The following is a 10,381-nucleotide window of genomic DNA, read 5'->3' on the forward strand; positions in this document are numbered from 1 at the left end:
CAAGCTCTTGCTTGTCAGGTATTCCAAACGTTCCAGCTTTCGCTGGTCAGGTATTTCCAAAAGATCCAACACTCGTTGGTCATGTATTTCAAACGTTCCAGCATTTTGCTGGTCAAGTATTTCAAACGTTCCAGCTCTTGCTGGTCAGGTATTCCAAACGTTCCAGCTTTCGTTGGTCAGGTATTTCCAAAAGATCCAACACTCGTTGGTCATGTATTTCAAACATTCCAGTTTTGCTGGTCAGGTATTTCAAACGTTCCAGCTTTTGCTGGTCAGGTATTTCAAACGTTCCAGCTTTCGCTGGTCAGGTATTTCTAAAAGATCAACACTCGTTGGTCATGTATTTCAAACGTTCCAGTTTTTTTTTGCTGGTCAGGTATTTCAAACGTTCCAGCTTTCGCTGGTTAGGTATTTCAAAAGATCCAACACTCGTTGGTCATGTATTTCCAAAACGTTCCAACTTTCGCTGGTCAGGTATTTCAAATGTTCCAGCATTTTGCTGGTCAAGTATTTCAAACGTTCCAGCTCTTGCTGGTCAGGTATTTCAAAACGTTCCAGCTTTTGCTGGTCAGGTATTTCCAAAAGATCAACGCTCGTTGGTCATGTATTTCAAACGTTCCAGCTTTTGCAGGTCATGTATTTCAAACGTTCTAGCTTTTGCTGGTCAGGTATTTCAAATGTTCCAGCTTTCGCTGGTCAGGTATTTCAAATGTTCCAGCTTTCACTGGTCATGTATTTCAAACGTTCCAGCTTCTACTGGTCATGTATTTCAAAGGTTCCAGCTTCTGCTGGTCATGTATTTCCAAAATCAAAAGATTGCAACTCAAGATCTTATCAAAATCTATATTGAGTGATTATTGTACAAAGAATTCATGAAAACTTTGCCAATTTGCTAAAAGCATTTGTTGATTCTAAATATTCTTACTGCACAAAAAGAATTTTCTCAGATTACCTTCAGTATTTCCTTCCAAAAGGTGAAACTTTTTGCGAAAAAGAGGTAAAATTCAAATCTTTTCCTGTTGATCAACCAAAAGGATGTAAGAAATATCCTCGATATGATCAATGAAAGAAATCTTCAATGATGTTGAAAAGCCAAAAGCGAATTGATATTGATCTTGGCTATGGTGCATGTTTTAAAATGACTTTTTGGCAATCAGGCAGTGGAAATATCTCGAGCTATAGAAAGAATCCACTCGACCCATATCTTCTCATTCGTTTAAAGTTGCAATCAAATATCCGCAAAAGGGATCTCTCAACTGTCGTCAAGATAAAGACAAATATGCGAGCAGACCTACGGGGCCAAAGAAGATTTGGATCATCTCCGAGATGAAGGAGTTTGTGAAGAATCCTTCCAGGGAAAGTTTAGATCATCGTCAAGATGAAGGCGAGTGTGATGAGCCTACCGACAAACCCTAAAAGATATTTGATTTCTGCTATCATCTAAAGACCTTTTGATCCAATGTCATCAATAGAATCCTTGAGATAAAAGAAGGATCGGAACATCTCCAAGATGAAGGAGTTTGTGACGTACCCTTCCCTAAAAAAGAGAGAAAAGTCAGAACATCTCCAAATGAAGGATGATGTAAAAGCCCTAGAAAGCCCAATGACTCAAAAAGAGTGCAAAAAAAGATCATCATGGGAAAACACCCAGATATCAAACTGCCAAAGTTGCCAGAAAATTCTTTTATCAATATCCCTTCATTACTTGCTTTTATGAAATTAAGAATATTTCTTCTCTTCTCATATCAAGGAAATGGATAGCTTCCTTGAAGAAAATCATCAGCGCTAAAAATTTGAATCTGACTCTTAGAACTGAGGAGTTAACCTCATTTTGGGGAAATACTCTAGGTAAAAGAGTGAATATCTTTTGTACATACGTGCACATTTCCAAGCGTTTGAATCAACTATAATTTTATTTTATTGGCAAAATTTTCTAGCTATTCCAAGAATGAAATAAGCATTCAATATCCATTTTGATGCAACCTAGCGTTGTATATATTTCCCAAAAGAGTTGCCTCGGAAGGAAGTATCTCTTCCTGTCCCATCACGGTTTTCTCATTAAAGAATTCCGTATGGACGACCCACTCAGGATAAGGGTCAAACCTGAACCATCTGCGAAAGATCATTTGATTTCAAAAGCTATTTCAGTCTCAGCAATGAGATGCCCAATTTCTTCCCATTTTCAAAGCTTTAAAGAACCCTATATTTCCTCCTTTCGCAAAAACCCCTTTCGGATTTGTTCGTCCAAATTCCGAAGGTCCCATTATGGTTTCTCCATTTTTGAGAAACCTGTATGGTAGATTTCCCCCACTCAGGATAAGGGTCAAACCTGAACCATCTGCGAAAGATCATTTGATTTCAAAAGCTATTTCAGTCTCAGCAATGAGACGCCCAATTTCTTCCCCTTTTCAAAGCTTTAGGGAACCCTATATTTCTCCTTTCGCAAAAACCCTTTTCAGATTTTTTCGTCCAAATTCCGAAGGTCCCATCATGCTTTCTCCATTTTTGAGAAACTTGTATGGTAGATTTCCCCCACTCAGGTTAAGGGCCAAACCTGAACCCCCTGCGAGAGGTCATAGATTTCAAAAGCTATTTCAGTCTCAACAATGAGACGCCCAATTTCTTCCCCTTTTCAAAACTTTAGGGAACCCTATATTTTCTTCCTCTCGTAAAACCCCTTTCGGATTTGTTCGTCCAAGTTCCGAAGGTCCCATTATGGTTTCTCCATTTGAGAAACCCGTATGGTAGATTTCCTATTCAGGCTAAGAGTTAACCCGAAACCTCGCTTCGCGAGGTATCTTTCTTGCAGGTTTAGGTTAAACCTGAGACTCGTTCCAACGAGATTCCTCGTTCTAACGAGATGTTTCCTTCCAATCCCATCATGGTTCTTCCCATCAAGGAATCCATGTTTGGTATATCCATCCAGGATAGGATCCTATTTGAGCTTCATTCCACTTGACATTCTCCAAAAATGTCCCATCAAGTTCTTCGCATAATCCTTTCCTCATTCAGTTCATTTTGATATATCTTTGTCCCATCCAGGTTAAGGGCTAAACCTGAATCATTCCAAAAAGAGTATCTTGTCTCACCCATGAGACCTGATCAAAATTCTGATTTTCCACCATTTTCGGGATTTTCACTTAAAGTCCCATCACGATTCCTTCATCTTTTACTCAATTATATCATCTTCGAGGATTTCGTCTCCCCAAAACCATTCAGGATAAGGTTGTAAGCCTGAAAAACCATATTTTCAAAATAATCCTTCCACACCCAATTCAGATCTGCTGACTGAGGCATTTTTCAAAATTTGGAGTGTTATCTTTGCCACTAAGCTCGGCTTTCAACCGGCTTAGTAGCAAAGAGGGGCATCTGTGAACACCCCAAATTTTTCAAAAATTTCTAAAAATGACCTTTTTGCCCCTGACTCCATTTTTTTGAGAAAACCAAAGCTAAAAATCAGATATTCTTTAGATTTTCTGGATTAAAGTCCATATTGATATATTCAAATTCGATTCCAGATCCGGACCCAGTGTTCAAAATCCAAATCTGAGCTTTGTTATCCAAATTTTCAAAATAAAATTTCAAAAATATCAAAAATAATCTTTTAAAAGGATCAGACAGTCCATCCGGTATCTGTTTGGGTCCATCAAGTTATATTCCTCGATTCGAGATTTAAAACTTGAATATTTCCTCAAAACTTGGGTCCAAATCCATTTTCTAAAGAAATCAAACCGAAATTTCTCAGAAAACCCTTCTCTTTGTAAATATTTCAGAAAATTTATAAAATAACTTTTAAATCCCTTATTTTTCTTAGTTTCACAACTTTATGTACTAAAATGAAGAAAAAGAACAAAAAATTCAAAAAGAAGAGAAAAATATGAAAAAAATTAGAAGTAAGCCTTTTTATAAAAATCATTTCTTATGAAAACCCCTTTTTAGCAAATTTTTCTTAAAAGAACCCCTCCTTGAAAAATTTCATGAAAAACCGGAGAGACCCCTTTGCAAAAATGTTTTTAGGGTTTTTCTTTGAAAACCCGTAAGAAGGCGAGGAGAAGTGGCGGCCGACTCTCTTCATCGCCCCTCTCTCTTTCTCTCTCCTCCATTACCCACCGAAACCCTCTCTTCCTCTAAACCCTCCATCGCACTCCTCCATTCCTCCTCCTCAAAACCACCTTCCCGAACCACCCATCTCTAACAGCAACAAACCCTAAACCCCCTCTCGAATCATCTTCTCCACCTTTAAAAGGGTCACGGAAGGCCTCTTTTCCACGATTCGTCATCACCCCACCATGTTCTCTTCTTTCTTCCTGATTTTCCCTTTCTTTTTCTTCAACTTTCCCTAGTTCTACTCATTCCGCCGAAGGAGGTCAATCAACACCCTGTAGCAGCGATCAGCCCATCTGAAGAAAAATTGATCCCCTGCAGCAATACACGATAGAAACATATCCCCCTCTCGATCGAATCTGATTACTCCGAAGCGTCTGAAGTTACAGTTTGCGTCGGTATACCCATAGTATACCTTTGCTGGGTGTCGATCCCCCTCTCTCTTCCTGCCTTCTTCCTTAAGTTTCCCCCATTTATCGGATTGAAGGAAATTCCACCTCCTGCAACGAGCAAAACCCAGAGGAAGCACCACCTCATTGGTCGAATCGTGAGTAGATTTCTTTACTTTTTAATTTTCTTTTCCCCTTTTTTTTTATCATATCTTCTCCTCGTTCCCTCTTGGTTTTAACAAGTTAAGCCGCAAGCCTTGTACACAACATTGACCTGCACATAGCAGCTTTAGTCTGTGTTTGGCAATAACAACAGAACACATTGGTTCTGACAACAATTTTTTTTTCCTTTCCTTTTCTTCTTCCCTTTTTTTTCTTTCTTTTCTTCTTTTTCTTACTATTTACCTTTGAATCTTTCTAATTTTTATAAGTTTTGGATATTTGTTTACATTTGATCCTCAGTTTTTATGATCAATCGCTCGATATGCATAATTTCTTGTTGATAGTTCTGATCTCTTAATATTCGTCCTGATTTTTTTTAATCTCCGCTTCAGTTTAGTTCTTTATTCATGTTTTCCTTATCTTTTTGTTTCATCAGCATCAGATCTCCCATTTCAGGTTATCTCAACGCGTCTCTCATCTTCTGATCTATCTTGTTTTCATTAATTTTCACATATTGCTTTCTGTTTATGTTCATCGGATGCCATCTATTTTCAATTTGCAAGATAAGGAATCAATTAAATTCAAATAGAAATCCCTCCCAACATGGAATTATTTGCCAGCAGTGGTGGAGAGACTATTTACGACGGTTAAGCCTCTCTGCAAGAATCTTTGGGCCTGACATATCTATATAATCCACGATTGTCCTTCTCGAGCGAAAGGATCCCAACTCACCTATGTCCAATCTCACCAAGGTAGTCTATGGCTTTGATGATCAAAGAGTGTATGATAATGAAAATATGTGAAATAGCATCGGAACATAGAAGCCAAGATACATCACCATATTCATATCTTCATTGGCATATCAGCTCTGGGTAAGAAGGAAGTTGGTTCTCGCCATGGTTCACGATACGGTGCCCCTTTGTTTTTTTTGCGAACCTGGCAATTGAATATTAACCCAAATAAATGATTCCTGGATTATTTTTTTGTGTCTTCTTAAGTGGTTTGCTCTTGCAGGTACATCTTTTCCCATTTCCACTTATTTGATAGTGAGGGTCAAACCATGCCCTATATTCAGAGGGATATCAAGAGAAGATGAAACACCCTTTCGGGTCCCTGCAAAGATAATTAACATAATAGTCAGAACAGGCTGCATTAATTCTCTTTTTGCTATCCTACTATTGATCTGATAAAACCAGAGGTAAAGATTTGTTGTTGGTCTCTAATAAGATGAATCTTTGGTCGATCAAGGAAATCCTGTGGTGTCAAAATATATATATCACATAAATCCTGCGGTCCTATGTGGTCAGAGAGTAAACAGGGTTTGAAGCATTCGCATGCTATTCATGTTGGTAACACGGCTATCATTATATAGTTTGGTCTGTTAATACTGGGTTAACACGATACTGGGTTAACAGGGTCAATGTTTAGGTGTATTAGCTATGTGTTACCTTTTGCAGGTCTGATGGTTCATATTTGCCGATTCCTATGTTTCGTAACAATGGGTATATGTCAAAAGTTGATAACAGGTGGTGTGCATTACTTGGGATCAATTCATCATGATATGCACTGTCAATTTGATTAGCTTTTCTATAAGGATCAAGCTGTTGCAATCAGGTGAGAGTCACTCATTTACCCTTTTTTTTTAGCTGTAACTTGCTTTTGCTGCATCATACTACCTATCTTCTGTTTCAAACCTTCTGATTGTTTCTTTTTCACCCATTACTTGAATCTACTGTAAAACCATCTCTACATGTTGCATACCATATCGATGATTAGATATTGCATTCCATAAGTCATTTTTTTAGATTGACCTTCAATCTATGCATCTGTACCTATACCGATTCCCCAGCCTTCTCATCCCACTGTAACAAACAAGTTTATTTTTTTTAGAAAGGTCCAGGGATGATTCTGTTCTCAAGTTGACTGATGACAGATCAACATGGTAATCCTCCCTTGACATCACTTACAGTAAGAGTGGAAGGGTGGGGTGGGGTGGGGTGCTACAACAACAGATATATTCTGAAGTCTCTAATCATTCCCCAAATATAGAATTTGCAGATAATCTTGGTACTATCAGACATTTGCAGATACTCACTCCCTAACTTTGAGTGCAGGGTGACAACATGGAAAACTCAAGGATGTCTTTGTTTCCCTTTTATCCCAGCAAGGGTCTGGGGAAAATCCTAACACCGATTCAGAAACTTGATGTTGGAGTCTCTTGCCATCGAGGGTGAGAAGATTGTCCGATAAGATCTGTTGGGGATCAGGGTATCCAAAAAAAAATGATAAAAGAGGATCTTAGCCAGTGCCACTTAAAAGGTATGTCATTTGAAAGATTTTTGTTCAAAGCTAATAGCCGAAACCATACAGCTGAATCATCTGGTTCAGTCACATAACATGAGCTCCAACCCTTGCTTCACGCAGTGTATGTTCATTCATTACTCTCTTCTCTTCACTCCTGCACACACCTATCATTTCATTGCAATGTTTCTGCAAAATACACTATTCGTACATCTCCACCATCACTACAGCATATCATTTATAATCAATTTATTGCTTAATTCTTGAGAATATGATGTAAGAGTTGGTTTGCTAATCAAATTTAAGGCTTGAGTTTTATGTCTGAAATTGACCAACTAAATTTGCTATTTGAGTTTCAAAAGTCTGATGTCTAAATTTGATGTGTTAATCCGTTCATTGTATTTGAAAGGATTAGTATTTGTACTTAAGTCACTGTAAATTCCTCTGTCACTTATTGTAATTTTGATAAGTCCTGATGCTTTTGAGGACTTATCCTTGGGTGATAGGATTCCACACTATAATAATATTTTGAGGTTTGCTGTCCTAAAAGAAGACCATTGCTTTATGGCAATTGGAGGTTGTTAGAGTAGCGAAATTGATGGTGGTGATCCATCCTTGGATCATACTGCTTTGATTCAAACAGCTTTAAGGCATACTAAAGAAATTACCCAACATTACTTTCTGCATATTTTCTATATAGGTACCTTTGGTTAGATATATAGTACTCCATATATCCCATCCTGCTATACCTCTGTAGTTATAAATATTTACAACACCCACTGCACTTTGTAGCAGTACAGTGCTGTTGTTACCTACCTTTGTAAAAACCTTCATCTTAATATATGCATAACACCTTCCAACCTCACTTCATCATTTCAGTTGTCCCTAACTACTTACAAGAGCATTCATCATCATTTAAACAACATCCCCTACATAATGCTCTTCTTCACTAGCATAAGCTTACTCACTATCCCTTGCAGGTTTGGCTTGTGCATTGTTTTCTCATCAATCTCGTACTACTTATATTTCAAGTTGTATATATGATCAGTTTGACCTACTCATTATTCGTATACATCCAGTCTGGTCTATGTTTTATGCATGTCTAAATGTAAATATGTTCCATCTTACCCATATCCCACCTATCAATATAAGCGTATTTCTCATTAGGCTTAAGCATCGCCTTTGGGTATGTATATGATATTTTTCCATGATTATATGTACATCTCTTCATTAGTGGAAACCTAATCATATGTACATTGGTTCTAGCATGACATCTTCCATTTGCTTCTATATTTTACAGTTTGCTTTATACTAACCTCTTTTTACAGGAAAATATATGAAAAGTGTCATTTTTTTTAGAAATTGTAATTTCAATTCAAACTCCAAGTTGTAATAGCTAGATTTGAATGAGAATTTATATTTCTTGTTTTAGATAGAATGAATGAGCATTGTAAATACCATGAATTGTTTGTTTTCATGCATTTTTGGCCTTTATTTCTCAAAATTCTCACAATGGTGAAACACGAATGGCACGTGCACCATTTCATAAGAGGTAAATTAATCCTAAGTTGAGGATTTACATCAACGGCCATAGTCGGGATGTAAACAAGACTTAGTATTTTTATCTTTTATGAAATAACACTGATCATGCATATAATTCAGGGTTTATTAACATTTAAATATGCATGATTTTATGAAATAATGTTTCAAAAACCCAATATTATGTTAGTTTTTGAGTAAAAGTGCTAAAATGATTTAAAATTAGAAAATGAATAAAAAATAGTTTTATTTTACATTCTTATGCCTATTTTAGTTTTTTTAGTGATTTTAGTTTTTATTAAAAAGAAAAAAAAAATTAGAGAAAAATAGTTTTATTCATTTTAAGTGTTGTTTTTAGAAAAGAAGAAAAATATAGTAGATGAGTTTGTGAAGATCTTTTATAGTTTGGTTTTTGAAAAGTTTCACAGTTTTCTTTACTTTTGAAAAGAATAAAAAAAAATAAAAAATAAAAATAATAATAAATAAGAATACAAACCGGGTGGAACCGGTTTGTATTTCTAAAAAGTAGCAAGTGAAAACCAAACCAGTTGGAACCGGTTTGGAAGTTTTGAAATAAAACAATGGTTGTTTCAAACCGGTTCCAACCGCTTTGAACCCTTTTAAAAAGGGGCGTAAAGCAGATCGGAAGGGGCTCCAGTTTTGTGCGCCAAAAATTTTCTTTTCCCCCTCTGTTTTTCATCTCTTCCTTCCGTTTTTCCTAATTGCCGGATTCCCTCATCTCACGTTACTTCTTATTCTTCTTCTTCTTCTTCTTCTTCCAGCAGCAGCAGCAACTATTCATCATCCGGTGGCAAGGAGATCTTCAATCGATGGCGGCGCCTGAAGTGGAAGCCACCTCTTCCTTCCTTTTTCGGTAAGTAATTCCTTCTACTTCTTCTTCTTCTTCTTCTTCTTCTTCCAAATAGTTTTCTTCTTCTTTGTTTTTAATTCTTTCTGAAGGATAATCTGCTGAATCTTAATTTCAAAAAAAATAAAAAATAAAAAAACAGAAAGAAAGAAAGAAAATAAAACAGATCGGAATCGTGAAGAGTTCCTTTCTGTATTTGAATTCTGGTCTGTATTTGAATTCCGGTCTGTATTTGAACTCCGGTGACTATCTGAAATTCCGGTGGATGTCTTCTGTTAAAGAAAATCAAAACAGAAAGAAAAAAAAGTTTTGTTTACTCGATCATTTCTGTTTCCAATTTTTTTTCCGATCTTTGATTTTTGTAATTGATGTTGTAGTTAAATGAACTTTGATTCGAGATTTATAGTCTGAAATCCATAATGTCACCGGATTACAATACTATGATCTAAAAATTTCGATAATTTTTCCGGCAATCAAGATTGAATCCAATTTGTGTTCGGTTACCTGATTTCAATCAGCTAGAAGTTCAGATTAATATCTGATTTCTAGTGTTTAATACATCTGATCTGTTTTTAGTCGAACTCTCTTCACATTTGCAATGAAAACCTGAGCCTTCTTGAATTGCCAGAACTATCTCTGAATCCATAAACTGATTGAGTATTAGTGGATTTTCTGTTCTCAATTAGATCATGTCTGTTTTTTTTCTTTTTCATTCAGTTCAGTTTTTCTTTTAAATTCCTTTTCTTTTCATTTTGATAAAATCCTATTTTTTTTTTTTAGTAAATTCATATTCATATTTTCTGTTTTGCAACATCCTGTTTCTGTTTTACATTTTATTTTCTATATTTTTAGTTGACATAGGTCGATTTGCTGTTTGTTTTTCTTCCAAGGATTTCTCTTGTTTTGCTTTAGTCAATATCTCTTACAAATGTGTTTCTTTTGCTATGTCTGTGTAAGTTTTCAGCTTGTTTTTCATTAAGTCATTCCTTGATGATTAAAACTCTTGATTTTACTGTTT

Source organism: Nuphar pumila, chromosome 8 (assembly GCF_984573655.1).
Source record: "Nuphar pumila chromosome 8, dmNupPumi1.hap1.1, whole genome shotgun sequence".
In the NCBI taxonomy this organism is placed as follows: domain Eukaryota; kingdom Viridiplantae; phylum Streptophyta; class Magnoliopsida; order Nymphaeales; family Nymphaeaceae; genus Nuphar; species Nuphar pumila.